Raw genomic sequence first — 18,349 nt, forward strand, 5'->3', positions numbered from 1 at the left:
CATAAAGTGAGGGTAATGATAGTATCTACTTCGCAGTGTGGTCGTGAAGCGTAAATGAAACTCAGATTAAATACGTAGAACAGTGCCTGGCACATAGAGCGTGTTCCGTAGGTATCAGCTGTTGTTCTTTTAATTATTGTCATCATTATAAGTTCCTGTAGATCCTTTAAATTCTCCCTAAACGCTGCCCTTTAGCTGTAGCCAGAGGGGCTGGGCCGGGCGCGGTGGCTCACGCCTGTAATCCCAGCACTTTGGGAGGCCGAGGCGGGCGGATCACGAGGTCAGGAGATTGAGACCATCCTGGCTAACACGGTGAAACCCCGTCTCTACTAAAAATACAAAAGAGCCGGGGGTGGTGGCGGGCGCCTGTAATCCCAGCTACTCCGGAGGCTGAATGGCGTGAACCCGGGAGGCGGAGCTTGCAAGCCGAGATCGCGCCGCTGCACTCCAGCCTGGGCTACAGAGCGAGCCTCCGTCTCAAAAAAAAAAAAAAAAAGAGGGGCTGGAGCCCAGTTTTTAGTTCTACCTCTGATTAGTCAGGAGAACTGGGTTGTAAGCCCTCTCTGCCAGTAGCCAGCTTGAACCCTGGGCCCTCTATAAAGTCAAGCATTCTACCACACAAGAGGTTTTCGCTGAGTGCCTCTCAGTCTGTGCCAGGCACTGTTGTAGAGGTTGGGGATGCTGCAGGATAAGACAAGCTAAGTTTCTGGTTTCCTGGAACTTGGGTTAAAAGGGGCAGGGAGGAAATAAACAATGAAGCAAACAAGTAAGTAGTACAGCTTCAGATAATGAGCTCTGTGAAGACAGCTAAGCAGGGCTGTATAATGAGTGGGAAGGGGACTGCTTTGGGCTGGGGTCAGAGGAGTTCTCGTCGAAGAGGAGAGCTTTGAATTGAAAGCTGAAAGGACCAGCCATCCAAAGATCTAGGGACACAGTGTTTCAGACACAGAGAATGGCTAGAGCAAAACCCCCAAAGGGGAAACAAGTTGCCCTGTGTCTAAGACTGACAGGTGCGGGTGGGGGTGAGGAGGGCTTGTGGAGCAAGGAGTGAAGGAGTATGGAGAGGTAGCTGGGAACCAGATTATGTAGGGCCTGTGACCATGGTAAATTTGGATTTTGTTCTAGATACAAAGAGAAGACTCTTGTTAAGGAAGTTTTCAAGAGAACACTGAAAATGGGATTTACCATTTTTTAAAGATGGCCCTGTCTGGGTTGTGAAGACACTGTAGAGAGACAAGGCAGGAAATGGGGAGCCCAGTTAGGAGATTCACAAACTTAATGGCTTAAATATGTTCACTCTCTGATTTCACATTTTCTTCCAAATGGCCAGCGCCCTTTGCCCACTTCCTGCCCTAGGCTGATGACCTTGTATAGCCAACCTGTATTGGCTTTTGGTTCTCCAGGATTTGAACCTGTTTGCAGTCCCCTGTTGTGTGGGTTTTGGTGAGAGGCAATAAATAAATAATTAAATAAAAGGGTCAGAGAGTCACTCACCTGCCCTCAGCAGCGGGGCTCAAGCATTGACCTACCGTGGGTCAATCTGGTGCTCGCAACCAGGACTTCAGCTTCTGAGCTAGTAATGCCAAGGCCCGGGGCTCTTGCATGGGTGTCCAGCCATTTGAATGTGAGGACTTTTTTGGCTCATCTGTATTGGCAGATACCACCAAAATTATGCATGGGCCCTTTTTGAAAAAGTTTTTTATCTCATAGCTATCATTTGTGTTAGCGTATTTTACATATGGCCCAGGACAATTCTTACAATTCTTCTTTCAACGTGGCCCAGGGAAGCCAAACGGTTGGACGTGCACGCTAGAGGTTATTCACACGGCGCCAATCACAGAGTGCTCGTGTGTTGGTGGCCCTACAGCAGGGGTTTTCACCAGACTGTTCTAACCTTTGCTAGTCCTGAGGTGTACGAAGATGACTCCCCAATTTTTAATTATAGCTTTTACCTCTGTATTGAGCTCCAAACTTACATATTCAGCTGTCTACTTGGTAGTTCCACTTGGATGTATAACCAGCATCTCGGATATTACATGACCAAATCAAAACTTTTTGCTTCCCACATCTTTGCTATTTATTAAATGGCACCACCATCTGCCTAGTTACTCAAAAAAAAAACACCCATGAGTCATCTCAGATTCCTTTTTCTTTTTGAGGCAGGGTCTCACTCTGTCACCCAGGCTAGAGGGCAGTGGTACAATTTCAGCTCACTGCAGTCTCCACCTCTCAGGCTCAAGCTATCCTCCAGCCTCAGCCTCCTAAGTAGTTGGGACTACAGGCATGAGCCACTGCCCCCAGCTGTTCTTTTTCTTTTTAATTTTCACATCTACACCTGCATGAGTCCTGTTGGCTATCTTCAAAGTTTAATGTGATTGCAATCACACTAGCATCTGGACTTTTGCAAAAATGTCGGTGGCCGGCTGGATGATCCCCCAGAGATGTCTATGTCCTAGTACCTGGAATGTGTGCATAGCACTGGAGCCAGTACAATTCAACTACTGACAGAATATTCTTTGGGCTTTGTTTTTCTGTGGGAAATGACCAAGAGCACCTATTCAGAAGTCAAAGTGATCGGGGTTCAGATCCTACCTCTACTACTTACTAATAATGTGGCCTCAGGCAACCTCTCAAGGCCTAAGTCTCTTCACTAGCAAAATAACAATAATAATGCTTACTTCATTGATGTTATGAAGATTTTATAAAATACTATATGTAAGACCTTTAGGCTTGCTCTAATATGGTAAATATAGATGTTTAAATTAATTTTAAAATTTTAATTCGTCAGTCACCCTAGCCACATTTCAGGGATTCAGTAGCAACATGTGGCTTGGATAGTGCGGATGTAGAGCATTTCCCTCATCACTAATTCTATTGAACAGTGCTATCATTGATTACATTGGGCCTAGCACATAGTAAATGCCCAATAAACAGTACAGTATCAAATAGTGTTATTATTTATAGGCCACACACCTTCCATCATTTCAACATCACCATCCTGATTTCTGCCATTATCTTAATACCACCTGTACTGTTAGTTAATATTTTTCTTTAAATTGACTCATTTTATACTTAAGTGTATTTAATATCATGATCATAAGTGGAAAACCAGTATCATTTGCCATAAATAAAAGGGATCATAAAAGGAAGTACAATGAATTAAAATAATGTTGCTAAATTTAAATTTTTGAGCTTAAAAGAATTAAAACAATGAGTAAAAGCAAGATAAAGTTCATTGATTTAAAAGACTGTATCTGAAAATAAATTTCTCAGTGAGAAAAATGGTGTTGTATGTGATCAATCAGGAATAAAGGTAGCTCAGGATACAATGAAATTGAGAGTCTATGTCAATATAACATGGTTAAATTTTGATGTTTTCCAGGACCCCAAATCCTAACTTGCAATTATGTGTGATTAGGGTAACATATCATTAATCAAATTGTAATCTAAATGCATAATAGAGGTTAATGGCTTTTGGCCTTGGAGCAGAGTAGTGTGTATGTGAGGCATGGAGCTGGGTCACTGTCTCTAAGTCATGCAGGCCACACACCTTCCTGCTCCCTCTCCCTCAGTTTTTCCTCTCCCTTTCACAGTTCTAGGAGAAGCATGACATGAAAATGGTTCCCAAATCCCTTCCGATATCATGGGGGCTTCATCAAAGGCCCAGGCAGCACCAAGAGCAAAATGAAGGCCCTGGGCACAAAACACTGTACCAGCTTTGGCCACTTCTCCATGGGCGGGGATACTACAGGAAGATGGGCGCTGAAAAATACCTCCTGCTCCTCAGGGCCGGGCCCACCCAAGGGACCTGAGTAAGTAGGCTTGTTTGTGCAGCCTGAGATGGTCTCTCCCGAAATGCGGGGTAATGTGTTTTTTCCTCAGACAGAGCACACTTTATTAGGTTTTAATTAGAGTTGGTTTTGAATTAGGGTCAGGAATTCAGTTAGGGTTTGAATTAGGGTCAAGGATCTTGTTCAGGTTAGGGCTGATTAATTTACAGCTGCAGTTACTCTAATGCAATTACACTTTGCAGTGCCTGGAAAGTACAATGGTTAAAAACAAAGTCGCTAGTTCCTGGATGGGGTTCCTAGCTGGGGTGGTCAAGGCTGCAATAAGCCATGATTGTGCCACTGCACTCCAGCCAGGGAAACAGCGAGATGCTGTCTCAAAAAAATTTTTATTGTATTTAACCTATAAATAAGGAAACGAGATGTATGTTACAGTCCATTCAAAGGAGAATCCAGTAAGCATCAGGAATTCTGGAATGAATTTGTTAAGCAAAATTGGATTTTGCACAGGAGGGACCCAGAGTTGTCCCTTCACTGAACAGAAGCATTTGTATGTCCATAGACAAAAATCCTCTGCATTGCCATTGAGTCTCTACAACCTACAGAGTTGTAAAATAGTGCAAAGGAAATGAAAGGCTAGAAATCAGCTAATCCAGAAGGCTGTGTTCTAAACAATGTATAATTTTTCATTGGAAACATCCACTATTTTTTGTTTCATTTTGTTTTTTGTTATTGTTGTTTTTGAGTTTATCTTTTTCTTTAATGTATTTGTTTCCAGTAATCTTTTTTGCATATTCCAAAATTGCTTAAGTCTCTCTGTGCCTCAGTGTCCTCATCTGTAAAATGGGGAAGTCATAAAAGTGCCTACCTCATGTCAAAGGGAGGAGTAAATGAGCTAAGGTATGCATTTTTACACCGCAGTCCCTTGGATGGGAGTGGGCTGTTCCCATGTCCTCCTTGTCAAGGTGGATTCACACTACAGAAGCAGATTGCAACAAGACACTGTGCACCTTACGGAGGACTGGCCTCTGAGCTAGTTTAACTTTTCAGTTTCAGTCTGAGGGGAACTGCACGTTGGGCTCTGAGCTGCCTCACCATAGCTCCAGCGTGCTGATTTAAGGGTCAGCTCTGGATGAAGGAAGGAGGGTGTCATCTAAACACATCGAGGAATGGCACTGGGCAGGTCTGGCTTCGGCATGACAAGTTTTAGAACCTAAGGCTGGGAGACCTCCTACGCCAGCGGGAGGTGGGTAGCTCTGGTGGAGTCATCCTAGAGAGGGCCACAGGGGTGGCCAGAGGGAGGTGAGAGTGTGTCCTGGAAGCCTGGATGCCCAGAGAGAGTAACCACCCTGAAGCCACGTCGACACACTCCCTGGACTGAATCCACTCCAACACTGGCAGTTACCAATTCCTTTATTCTTGTCTGCAGTTGGTCAACAAGTGTGCATTGTATCTGCTCAGCCAACTCAGGGCCCCAGGAACTCTCTCCATCCCCACCCCAGGATGAAGTCCTGGATTGAAATCGCAAGCCCCAGTGCCCTAGAGAGATAGCACAGGTGTCCTGGACTGTGAGTCAGACGCCCCAGGCTCACCCTGCTCCCCCACTTGCTGTGAGGCCCTGCACGAGGTGCTTGCCTGTGCCTTATCCTCCACAGGGAACCTGCCTCAGAGGGTTGTTGTCAGCTTTCAAGGACATAATCCAAGTAAAGGGCTCATAGTAAACACCCAGTTGATGTATTTTTTAAAGTTTTTTCACTGTTACGTTCAGGACTTAGGCTAGATTGCTAATGTCACTTCTACTTCCAAAATTCTGAGAACTGCTGCTTTTCTCCCCCCGCAGCCCCTTCTGGGGGCCCTAGGGAAGTTTCCAGAACCCACAAGTGTCAGTGATTAGCACTGGCCTTCCCCTCGCTCACGGCAAGGAAGTAGGCAACGCCACCACGCCCTCCCTCCAGGCGCCATCGCAGAGGTGAGGAGTGGCCTCAACCTGCCTGCGGCGCGCCTCGGCCAGCAGGGGACGCCCTGGCCTCACCAGACAAGCGCAGCCCTGGGCGCAGCCTCAGACGCTCCCAGATCTTGCCCTATCATTTACCTTAGATCAACCCTAAGAATATCCAAGATTGTGGTCGTTATTTTTCAAAACTACTTCTGTGGAGACTAGAACTTTCCATGTTACAGAAAGATTATCATTCGTCCATTCACTGAACAAGGCTAAACAAGCGGTGTTAGACACTGTTCTAGGTGCGAGAAGCTGACTGAATTCTCCGCTAGAGAAGAGACTTTTTTTTTCTCATACAATAGCTTGCTTATATTTCTCGAGAAGTGACTAAGTGCCCGGTTCATTTCTAGGTGCTTACATATATCCTCTTTTGAGTCCCCAACAGTCCTGTGAGGTGAGCATTGTTTTACTGAGGAGCCAGCCACCTCTGTGCAGAGAAGAACTTGCAAATGAGTGTAGCCTGCGGGCAGCTCAGGAGTGCCGAGCTTTCAGCTGTCTCTCAGCTGTCCAAAGAGGTGACAAGAAGGGAGGGAAGGCAGAAAAGAGGCCAGCTCTAGGCACAGTGGAACAAAATGGGACTCTCTCTCCACTCCTCATCTTTCCTTCCTTCTGGGTGTGGGTTCCTATCCCAATCCCCGTCCCCCTCTCACTCCCAGGCAGAATCCTGTCTCCTTAGTTCTGTCTTTGGATTCGAGGCCCAACTTCGCATTTCTTGGCTGTATCTCTGAAGGAAAGTCATCTCAATCTCTGTGAGCCTCCATTTCCTCAGTTGTAAAATGGGAGTATCTTCCTCACACTGCTGTGGTGAGTTCAGTGTGACAACGTGAATATAAATACCTTATAAGTGAGAAAGCGCGGCAGAAAAGCTAGGTTTCATTGTTCTTTTCCTCTCCTTCTCAAGCAGTACCCTGAGAAGAAATATTCAGTCCCACAAAACACCCTCCCGTCCATCCGCACCAGAATCCCAGGCTCTCACCAAGCTCAGCCAGCTGCGTGGAGGCAGCCCATCTGGTAGCCAAATCACACACATGTTCAGGACAAACAGTATGTCACCCGCCCTCCATTTGTGGAGGAAACTTAGGTGATGGTAAACAAAGAACAGACTCTGGCCGGGCGCGGTGGCTCAAGCCTGTAATCCCGGCACTTTGGGAGGCCGAGACAGGCGGATCACGAGGTCAGGAGATCGAGACCATCCTGGCTAATACGGTGAAACCCCATCTCTACTAAAAATACAAAAAACTAGCCGGGCGCAGTGGTGGGCGCCTGTAGTCCCAGCTACTTGGGAGCCTGAGGCAGGAGAATGGCGGGAACCCCAGAGGCAGAGCTTGCAGTGAGCTGAGATCCGGCCACTGCACTCCAGCCTGGGCGACAGAGCAAGACACTGTCTCAAAAAAAAAAAAAAAAAAAAAAAACAAAGAACAGACTCTAATGGTGGGATTTCTGGTATGGGGCTTTGGGGAGATACAAAGGAATTGCCAATACCCTCTAGGCTACACCCCATGGGCAACCCCTGGCCCCACATGCCTGGAAGGCCATCCTGGTACAGAATCAGGTGGTGGCACTCAAGAAACATGCGTGAACTTTAACAGGTTCTTCTCTTCTCATCTAGGATTTCCTTCCTTGCTGAACCTCAAGAAGCGGGCTAGCATACCCCATATTGTACGAGGGGAAACTGAGACCATGAAAGGCAAGCATAGTTATTGCTCAAGCATTCGCAGCCAGGCTGGAAGTCTGGGGCGTGAACACCTATTCCTGCCTTCCTCCTCCCCACACTTTGATGGGTTTAGTGGGTGGGAGGGGCTCCCTTATTCATGATGGTTAGGGATCCCAAATTTAAAGTTTCCTGTCTGAAAGTCAAGGACAGGAAATTATATAGCCAGAGTTCTGTACAAATTACCCAACAGGTGTCTCAACTCCCCAGAGCAACAGATGGTGTTCATCTCTTGGCCTCTGTGTCGTCATTCATCCTTGATTGTTTGGGGAAGCCCACTCCACCTCTGTGACAGACCCACAGATGCAGATTTACACAGGGACTCCTAGGCAGACACAATGAACAAACTCCCGTCTGATCAGAGCCCAGTCCCGGTAATAACATCAATGAATCATCAACTTCAGTGAGTCACAATCTTGAGCTGGGAGAGGCCTCCAAGACCTTTTTAGTCCAACCCTTTACCTTCTAGTTATTCACAAGTGAATAGAAACTGAGTGAGGTCCAAAGAGGGAAAGTGACTGGACCAAGATCACAAAGCTTGGTAATGCCAAAGGCGAGACTGGAAGCCCTGGGCCCTGAGCCCCAGGCCCGTGCACTTTCTACACACCCCTCTGCCTGCCACCACCTGGCTGGCACAGAGAGCAGGAGGGAGGGCATAGGCCCCTCATGACTTAGCCAAGGGCAGCTCAGTGTCTCCGTGCAGGTGGACTCCCCGTGTCAGCTTCAGCCCTCCCTTGGGAAGGGAAGGGCCTGGGGCCGTCCTCACACCCCAGGCGCCAGGCCGCGGAGCTATAGGAGGCAGCTTCCTGCTTGGCCCTTATCCAAGGCCATTTCACAATGGGGGGAAGAGCGCTGAGCTGAGAGTCCCGGGTTGCTGCTCACTCCACCCCCACTCCAGCCCCTTTCAGACCCCCCAGGGAGAATGAGCCAGGCCCCGCCTGAGGCTTGGGGCGAAGAGAGCCGCAAGAATGGAGACAGGCTGAACAGCCCCTATTGGGAGTGTTTTATGAGCCGTGTCCCTGGAGCTGGACCAGGGCACCACCTTGCATGTTACCAGCCCTCTCCCCCTTCCCTTGCCATCCACCTGCAAGCATTCAGGCTGGGGAAGTCCCTTCTAGGACAGGAGTGGTGGCTTCCAGTCAGCCCCATAGCACTCTCATGATTAGTCAGAGGGGAACCTGGAGGCAAGGAGGCCCACAAGCTGGGAGACAGGCAAGGCCTGGGTCACTTCCTGCAGTGAGGCAATGTGACTACCAGGCAGAGGAGCCCAAATTTCTCCTCCCAACATGCTACAGGGTCTGGGGTGAACTGTGGCTCAGCTGACTGAAATTCAGGCAGGAACCAAGACAGAGACACTGAGACGGGACATTCAGCCAGGATTTCTTATGGCCTTACTACTCAGGGTCGGCTTTTGAGCTCAGCTCTGTAAGGGATCTTGTTTGAAGTAGGAGGCAGTGGTTAAGGACCCAAATCATCCTGTCTTCGAGTCTTGAAGAGGAGAAAAAGCAAACCTAGGTGAAATGTCAAACCACAAGACAAGGCAGTGTGAAGCGAGGGCCCACACTTTCATGCCGGACAGTCCAGTACGGCCAGTGGAGCGGGGGTGGGGAGAGTCGCTGCAGACAAAGCTTCGGGGAAGAGATGGAACCGAGAATGGTGGGGAGAACTTGACTTTGCAGACGGGATGGGAAAGATCTTTCAGACAGGGAAGGGAAGACAAGGCAGAAATGAACCCGCATATGTGAGGACAGGACCCTGTTTGCACCGGGGGTGGTCAGCCACGAGGCTGGAAATGTGCCTGGCCACAGGGCACTTCCTCACTCAGAGCTCTTGCTACTTGAACAGAGCCTTCCTTGGTATCCGTGGGAAGTTGCTGGCCTACTGAGGCAGGATACCACACAGAGAACTAGGCAAGGGTGTGGAGGTGTCAGGGAGCTCAGCCCCTTGGTAGAGGAGCCCTCTGACAACAGGAAGCAGCTGCAACAGGCTCCAGGGCTGTGCTGGTATCTGCAACTCTCCCCCTACCCTGGCTGCACCCTGCAGAACAAACTGTTCTTCAAGAAGCTCTGGGGACAGAGGGCCCACACCTGCTCTCAGGTCGGGGTGGATAAACCCCCATCAGCCAGGCTGGGAGCCCAGCAAAGACATCACACAGCTCAGCAGCCCTCCTTACCCCCAGCCCCCTGCCTCCTCCTACCCCAGACCAGGTTGCAGTTGACTATGGCAATACAACACAAAACAAGAGCTTTATATTGTTATTATTATTGTTATTATTTATAGAGATTGGGTCTCACCATGTTGCCCAGGCTGGTCTCAAACTCCTGGCCTCAAGTGGCCCTCCTGTCTCAGCCTCCCAAAGTGCTGAGATTACAGACATGAGCCACGTTACCCAACCAAGAGCTTTGGAGAGGGAAATGAGAACCGAATCTTCATAAATACCTCATCCTAGAACTTCCAACAATGTCTCCAAAAATAGTACCTAAACTCCAGGCCTCAAACCCTAAATTGAATGGGCATGTGAAGTGGTTATGGCTTTTCAGAAACAGCACTAGAGTGGCAGCTGAAGTACTGAGTTCTAATCTGAATTCTGCCACTAATTGGCATGGGACCTTGGACAAGTAACTTTTCACTGGACTTGAGTTTCTTCCTCTGTAACTTGGGGAGTTGGGACTGAGCTGTAAAGTCCCTTCCAGTTTTAAATGTGAGACTCCGGTGCTCTCAGGTAACTTGGGGACTGCCGTAGTGACTGTTTGGGGGCTAGTATAGCTGGGAGAGAAATTGGGATGAGAATCCAATTGAGGGCAAGATAAAATGGAATTGTATGCTATTCAGACCTTGAAACAGGGTGAGATTTTGTTTCCCCCAGATCCTCACCGTAAAGAGATTTGGGAGAAAATCTTGGGAGATTTGGACTGAGAATGTCTTAAGAAGAGGAAGTGTTATAGAAGAAGGTGCCCCAACACTTGGTGGGGAAGAGGAAGAATTCTTCCAGATTGCTTGATGAGCAGAACTTGGGGAGTGGGGCACAGCAATACCAGGAGAGACACATCCCCTCCTCCCAACCCTCTCCACTTAAGCTGCTCCTTAAAATTCCTATAACTGGGGACCAGGCCTTTCATTCCAGTTACAGCTAAAACTTAACATGGCCATTTAAATTTCCATGAGGTAAAAATGTCTAATATTCTCTCCTTCTAAGATCCAGCATGTGCTGAGAGAGACCTTCAGAGGAGGTGGGAGCTGGAAGAAGGAGTGAAGGTGGAGGCCCAAAGATCACACAGGAGTCATGCTTTTTCTGAAGCCAGATCCAGGCTTAGCAGCTCAGAGCAGTTGCCCATGGGCAGTGATGTGGAGGAAGGCCCTGGGCTTCCTAAGTGCCTCTAGGTCACTCTGTGAAACCTCTCACATTGGCCTCCCTGGGAGGAGGAGCCCAGTGTAGCCCCCACCTTTCTACTGCCGGCTCATCTTCCAGGGTGTCGAGGGGACGGGTAACATGGCTCTCTGCCCCCACCAGTTACCCGCATGGCTTGGGTCAACTAGACTCTGTCAGAGCTGTCTAAGGAACCACAGACCTCGGCTTTTGGAGGCAGCTTCAGGAAAAGGTGGAGTGTGTGAGGTGGAAGGCGGGTGAGAAAGTGTGTAAGAGGGAATGCACTGTTCTCTACTGGCCCTTTGCCAAACAGCAAATGGAGAGAAAGGGAGAGAGGAGTAACAAGGCCAGACTACGGCCACGTTCAGTGATTTTCAACTGTGGCCCAAAATGAGGCAGATATAGGCTAGGCATGGTGTGTGTGTGTGTGTGTGTGTGTGTGTGTGTGTGTGTGGTGTGGGTAGGGTGTGTGTGTTTGTGGTGTGTGGGGTTGTGTGTGTGAGGAGTGTGTGGTGTGCGGGGGTGTGTGGTGTGCAGGGGCGGTGGTGTGTGTGTGTGGCATGTTGGGGGGTGGTGTGTTTGTAGTGTGGGGGGTTGTGGTGTGTGCGTCTGTGTGTGGTTGTGTGTGGTGTGTGTGGGGGTGTGGTGTGTGTGTGAAGAGTGTGTAGTGTGTGGGGGGTTGGTGTGTGTGGTGTGTGTGCGTGTGGGGGGTGTGGTATGCAGGGGGTGTGGTATGTGCCGGGGCGGTGGTGTGTGTGTGATGTGGGGGAGTGATGTGTGTGTGGGTGTGGTGTGTGGGAGGTGGTGTGTGTGTGGTGTGGGGGGTGTGGTGTGTGCATCTATGTGTGTGGTGTGGGGGGGGTTTGATGTGTGTGTGAGGAGTGTGTAGTGTGGGGGGGTTTGGTGTGTTTGTGTGGTGTGGGGGGTGGTGTGTGTGTGTGTGGGTGTGGGGGGTGATGTGTGTGTGGTGTGGGGGGCTGTGGTGTGTGTGGTTTGTGTGTGGGGTTGTGGTGTGTGCGTGGTATGTGGGGGGGTGTGGTGTATGGGGGTGCAGTGTGTGGGGTTGTGTGTGGTGCGGTGTGTGTGGTGTGGGGGGGTGTGGTGTAGTGTGTGGTGTGTGTCGGGGGTTGTGGTGTGTGTGTGGTGTGGGGGTTGTGGTGCATGTGTGGTGTGTGGTGTGTGTGTAGGGTTGTGTGTGTGTGGTGTGGGGGGGTGTGGTGTATGTGGGTGCGGTGTGTGGGGTTGTGTGTGGTGCGGTATGTGTGTGGTGTGTGGGTGTGTGTGTAGGGGTGGTGTGTGGATGTGTGTGGGGGTAGGGGATGATGTGTGTGTGTGTGTGTGGTGTGGGGGAATGTGTGGTGTGTGGGGAGGGTAGGGATGTGTGTGTGGGGTGTGGGGGTGTGTGGTGTGTGTGTGTGTGTGGTGTGTGGGTGTGTGTGTAGGGGTGGTGTGTGGATGTGTGTGGGGGTGTGTGGTGTGTGTGTGTGTGTGGTGTGTGGGTGTGTGTGTAGGGGTGGTGTGTGGATGTGTGTGGGGGTAGGGGATGATGTGTGTGTGTGTGGTGTGGGGGAATGTGTGGTGTGTGGGGAGGGTAGGGATGTGTGTGTGGGGTGTGGGGGTGTGTGGTGTGTGTGTGGAGTGTGGTGTGTGTACGGGGCGGGTGTTGGCCTGGGTGAGCACTGCCAATCCCAGTAGAGAAGATGCCAAAATTTTGTATTTACTGTCAGGGCCAATGATGCTGGAAACTGCAGAGCCAGCACCCCCAAAACCGGGCCCATCCCAAGACACTGCTTCTCACAGCCAACAGGAGAAGGAGGGAGGGCGAGAGGCCTGAAGCGGAGGCTTCTTCTGGAGGAGTGCTGGCCAGGCCAGCAGCCTTCCTCACTTCAGTGCAGCCTTCCCCTTCTAGCCAGCGATGAGCATTTAGTGAGCAACTCCTTTGTCCCCAGCAAGCCTTCCCCAGGTCTGTCTTCCAAAGCGGATGCTACCTAGTGGGAGGTGCGGAGTTACACACACAAGAAAGGGCTACAGGACAGCATCACTAGTTCCTCGCTGTGAAGGAGGTAGACTTTGAAGGGCAGAAAGAATTTAGAAAAACAGACTAGTGGACTAGTTAATGCGGGGAGCAGAAAGACATTTCAGGCGGGAGAAGGAGAGTGATGTGGGTTTGAGGGAAGAGAGGCCTCTTTGGTTGTACGTTCTGACAACTATTCCTTGACACCAGCGGGCCTCCTGCAGTTGGATTTTCAGTGTCATTTCTGACACTAACTACCTGCAGTTAGCGTCTGTGATATTGTGAAACAGGTATTAGGTCTTCATTCCTGACATACATCTCCTAAAATCCTTGGAATCTCCCAAGTGGTAAGTGTCTTTTTACACACTAAGCCCCTAGGTAGCTTCAGGATGGGAGCTGGCACCAGAAAGACCAAGACAAGGTTAGAAGATTGGAACTTTCAGCCCCACCCTTCAGCCTCCAGGGAGGGAAAAGGGGCTGAAGTTTAAGTTGATCACCAGTGGCCAATGGTTTAGTCAATCAGGCTTACGTAATGAAGCGTCCATAAAAACCCAAAAGGGCAAGGTTCAGAGGATTTCTTGATAGCCGAACACGTGGGGATTCCTGGAGGGTGGAGCACCCACAGAGGTTGAAGAAGCTCCACCCCTCCTCCATAGCTCACCCTATGCATCTTTTCATGTATATCTTGTGGAATATCCTTATAATAAGCTAACACACGTAAGTAAGTTGTCCCTGAGTTCTGTGAGCTGCTTTAGTGAACCCCAATTAGCTGGTCAGACAGAGCAGTGGAGAAACAACCCAGGGCTTGCACTTGGCATCAGAAGTGAGGAGAGGGGACTGAGTTCTCAACCTGTGTGATCTGATACTGTTGGCAGGTAGAGTCAGAATCGAACTGGAGGATGCCCCACTGGTGTCTGCTGCAGAAATGACGGCTTGCTTGGTGGGTGGGGGAGACCCCTGCCCCCACATCTGGTGTCAGGAACGTGTTGAGAGAGTATAGGAGGAAAAACCGAGTTTGGTTTTTTCACAGTGTCGGACTCCACAAGTTAAATGTCAAAGTCCCCGTGACTACCCTTACTTCAGAACTCAGGCGCACGCAGGGTCCACAGGCTACTGGCACTTCTGTCTGACTTGACTACAAATTTGAGTCCTCACCACCCAAACTTAGGGTTCAGTAGTTGGCTACAGTGGCTCACAGAACTCACTGAGCATGCTAAACTTACAATTAATTTTATTATCATATAGACTCAAAACAGCCAAAGGGAAGAGCTATGTAGGGCAAGGTGTTGGCGGGGTGGGGGGTGTATGTGTGCAGACCTGCCACACCCTCCTCTCGTGGAATGGGCATGTCCCCCTCCCAGCACATTGGTGTGTTCACCAACCGGGAAGCTCCTCTCGGTTTCAATGTCGAGCTTTTATATGGGGCTTTACTCCATAGGCACCATTGATTGAATCATTAACCACATGAGGAACTCAATCTCTAGTCCCAGAAGTTGGCGGTGCGGTGGGGATGGGAGTAGGGACAAAATTTCCACTCTGATCACATGCTTGGTCTTTCTGTCATGGCCAGTCTCCCTTAAAATTAAGGACCCACCTTGAGTTGCCTTCTTATCATAACCTCAGGTATGATGAAAATGCTCATTACGAATGACAAAAGGCATTCCTGTCACTCAGGAGATCCCAAAGGTTTTTAAAGCTCTGTGCCAGGAAAGGGGGACAAAGACTGAATGGGCTTTTAAAAAAGTCATACCAGAGATTGTAATGGACAGTTCCTAGGGAAAGGAAGTGGGAGCTGAGGATGGAAAGGCAAGGTGGGCCAGATGGAGAAGGTCAGGTTGATGGGTACGGGGAGGAGAAATCACCGCTGCCTCCCGAGGAAGTGCAGGCAGAGGAGAAGCAGTAGACGCCACTCCCTCGCTTGAGTGTCTTGGCAGACTCTCACTCTTCCAGTAAGTTTAATTTTCCCCCAGGTAGTTCATCCAGGAGGAGGCATCCTTCAGTCTCGGCTTTGGCACCAAGGTCCCCACAACTCAGGGCCAGGTTCCCTCGTGCAGCCTCCTGACATTCCCCACGGTTCAAATACCACCTCCTTCTAGAAGGCTTCCCTGATTACCCACGTGGGAAATGACCCTGCCCTGAATTCTGAAAGCCCTTTGAAATAGTCCCCTACTGCCCCACGGGGACGTCAAGACAACTTACTGTGGCTCATTCCCGTCTCCCCAGTTTGATCCTGAGCCCTTTGCCTTACCCCTTTCTGCTTCGTTCCAAACAGCCAGCACTATGTGCTTCATAGAACATTTGTGAGCTCTGCAGACAACCTCCATCATCATCGGCTCCTCCTCTGCCCCATGAACTTACTGCCTTCCCTTGCAGAGCCCTGCCTCTGAATAGCGTGTGAACGTCTGCCCTGCCAGCCTGTGGCTCCTCCAGGAAAAGAATGTGTGTCTACCTTCCAACCCTGACAAGCAGCTGGTGCCCGTGTGTGCAGAGTGAACTCAGTCACTTTCTCCTAGACAGCGTCACCTTTCTCACATTTAGGGAAAATGAAGAGTAAGGGAATGAGTTACTTATTCTCATGGAAGAGTGGGAGAGTGAGAAGAAAGTTAGGGGTTGAAGCAGGACTCACACAAAGGCAATTCTGGCCTCTTCCCACAGGGCCCGGGGCCCCCTGGGTCTCTTGTCAGGACACTGTTCTCGGTGGGTGCTCCACCAGGAGGCAGGTAACTGGCGGGATGAGAGGTCAGACCAACCTGGACCTGTGACAGGCGGGCACACGGGCAGCATGAGCATCCCGCTAGCCTTTGGGGACAGCCTGGCAGAAAGGAGTCATTCTCGGAACCTGTGAAGGCTTTCCCCTTGAATGGCTTCCAGCCCCTTTGACAACCCCAGAGCAGTGTCCCAGCCTCGGTGAGCTAGGGTTTACCCACTCACACTCACGGTCACCACCCAGAGGCCCAGGCTGAGGGGGAAGGAACCGCCTGCTCAGCCCCCACTGAGGCCGGCCCGGTGCTCCTCTTGGCAGCACTCTGCGCATCCTCAGGGGGCAGACCCCTGATGGGGTGAGTGGCACAGTCCAAGAATGAAGCTCCCTTCTGCCTCCCCTGGGCAGGTCCTATGACTTGGAGGAAGTTTCTCCAGAGAGTGGCAACTAGACATGAAGTGGGACACGGTGCCCGGGGTTTCTCAGTGGCCTCTGAAGCCGCCCAGAGTCAGTGAGAGTATCTTGGTCTCTCTCTGTGGGCTTCAGGGCCTCTGAGGCAGGGGTTTGTCTCTGGGATCCCTGGATCACAAGGCCTGTGAGTCTTCCACAGCCAGCTTCCCACCCCACACCCCTGCGGGGCATGCTACGCCACATCCTGGGGGAGCCCCCATTTGGGAAGGGATGGGATGGAAAAGGCCTGCTCCCAAGAAACAGTTAATCCTCTCCCCTTCCCCCAGGCCCCTTGCACCTGCAGGCTGCGGTGTGTGGTTTCCCACAGCTGCAGCTGGCTCTGCAGAGCCCCTCCCTTTGAGGGAACCTGAGAGGCTCAGGGCCTGAGGCGCCAGGAGGGGCTTCTCGCCCTCCGTCCAGCTGCTGGGGATGGCATGGGAGGGCCTGGCTGCCCTCTGACCTGGACATACCACAAGAGTGCTCTGGTTGAGTGACCCATCTGTGATTCCTGGCTTGCAAACCAAAGGCAGAGATTCCAGTTTGGGAGGTCAGAGAGGTTTCTGAGAAGGGAAATCAGTCATGAGGCCCCTCAGCCCTGGGCTTGCTCCGGCTCTGCTGCCTTCTGGAAGAAGCTGACTGGCCTGGGTGTGGGCTGGGCATTCCCCTGGGGTAAGACGCAGTGCTCCAGAAAGAGAGGGTGAGTGGAGGGTAGAGGTGAGTGGGAAGGACCGGGAGGAACAGGAGGAAGTAAGGTGTGGCCGGACCAGGCCTCTGCTGGTCAAGACAGCCTTGAAGCCGTGGTGCTGGCACTCTGGCAGGCTCAGCCCTCTGGCTATCCCAGAAGACGGCAGGTTGCCACAGAGCCTGGGCAAATACCCAGCTGCCCTCTGAGCCAGGTGTTCCAGGGACACCTCTGAATACTGCTTATGCTGAGACAATGAGACAGAAAGTGCCAGGAGCTTCCTGGCTGGGACACATCTTCAGGAGCATTAGCCTGGAGCAGAGGCTGAACCATCCTAACAGCCTGCCCACGTCCCCAGCCCCGGGCTGCCGGGCAAGTGCTCACATCCCCCGGGGACAGGTGGATGGCACACAGGGTCATGGCAAAGGGCTGCTCACTGGGTCCAGAGCCAGGACCTGGGAAGAGGGAGGGAGATGCAGGAATCTGGCAGGCACGAGCCTCACAGGGCCCAGAGCTCTGGCTTCTCTCAGATCCAGCTCCAGGCAATGCTTCAGTTCAGCACTCTCCCTGCGGGGCCGCGGGGCCTTGGGCTCGGGACTTTGGTGGCCTCCTGTCTGCAGAAAAGCCCCACTCCCCACTCAGAGACAAGTCCCCACCCCAGAGCAGGAAGAGAGAGGACGATTGAGCAAAGGAGGCCTGAGGGGAAACAGAGACACCCCTCTACAGGAGCCCCTGAGTCAGGTGTGGGAGGAGGGAGAGGCAGGGCCCAGCAGAAGCCACCGTTTGCACCACACTCCTCTACCTCAGGCGGAGACCAGCTGCAGGGTGGCAGCCAGCGCTTGGAGGAGGTGAGGGAGCATGCCGGCGCGGCACCCAGCAGCCTTCATTCTTGGCTCCCACACAGCTTGATGCTCCTTTCAGGATATAACTGATGCCAACCACCCAGGGCCGTGGCCAGGAGTCCACTGTGTACTCAGACCGTGCTTGGCCCATTTGCAGCAGTGCCACAGGGCCACGGGCGCAGAGCTCTGGCTGGGAGTCACTGCCAATTCACAGTTTGCCCTCAGGTGCGTGGAGGCAAAGGCCTATGAAAGACGAGCTTGGCACTCCTGGGGAGAGGGCACGAGGCAGGTGATCTGCCCACAGTGGCTTATTTGTGGCTTCATCACTGTGATGACGCTATGTTTGGCATTTCCTCATTATTGTTATCCAGACCCCACGTATCAAGAAAAGTACAGGAAATCTGCTGTTGGGACAGCGGCAGCACTATGTGGGGTGCTACCTTCTGATCTGGGACTTAAACAGCATTGCTATTTCCTCCTTGCTCCAAGTCATCCATTTTGACAATTTTGTATCAGCGTGGACCCTTCACCGAGACTGAAATATCTCTGTTATTCAGTTAGGGATCTTTCTATTAATGCGTTTATTTAGTATTTCATTCCAGACATTCAGTGAGTGCCTGCTGTGTGTCATCCATTGTGACAGTGTTGGGAACACGGTGATGAATAAAACAAGGCCCCTGTCCTGGGTGAGCTGAGAGGCCACACCCCACCTGTCAGCTGACATCTTAGGGAGGACACTATCTGCATCCAACCCTGACTACTGAACACTTTCAGTTTCTTGGAAGAAAGATTTTA

The sequence above is a fragment of the Macaca fascicularis genome, chromosome 7 (assembly GCF_037993035.2).
Source record: "Macaca fascicularis isolate 582-1 chromosome 7, T2T-MFA8v1.1".
Taxonomy (NCBI): domain Eukaryota; kingdom Metazoa; phylum Chordata; class Mammalia; order Primates; family Cercopithecidae; genus Macaca; species Macaca fascicularis.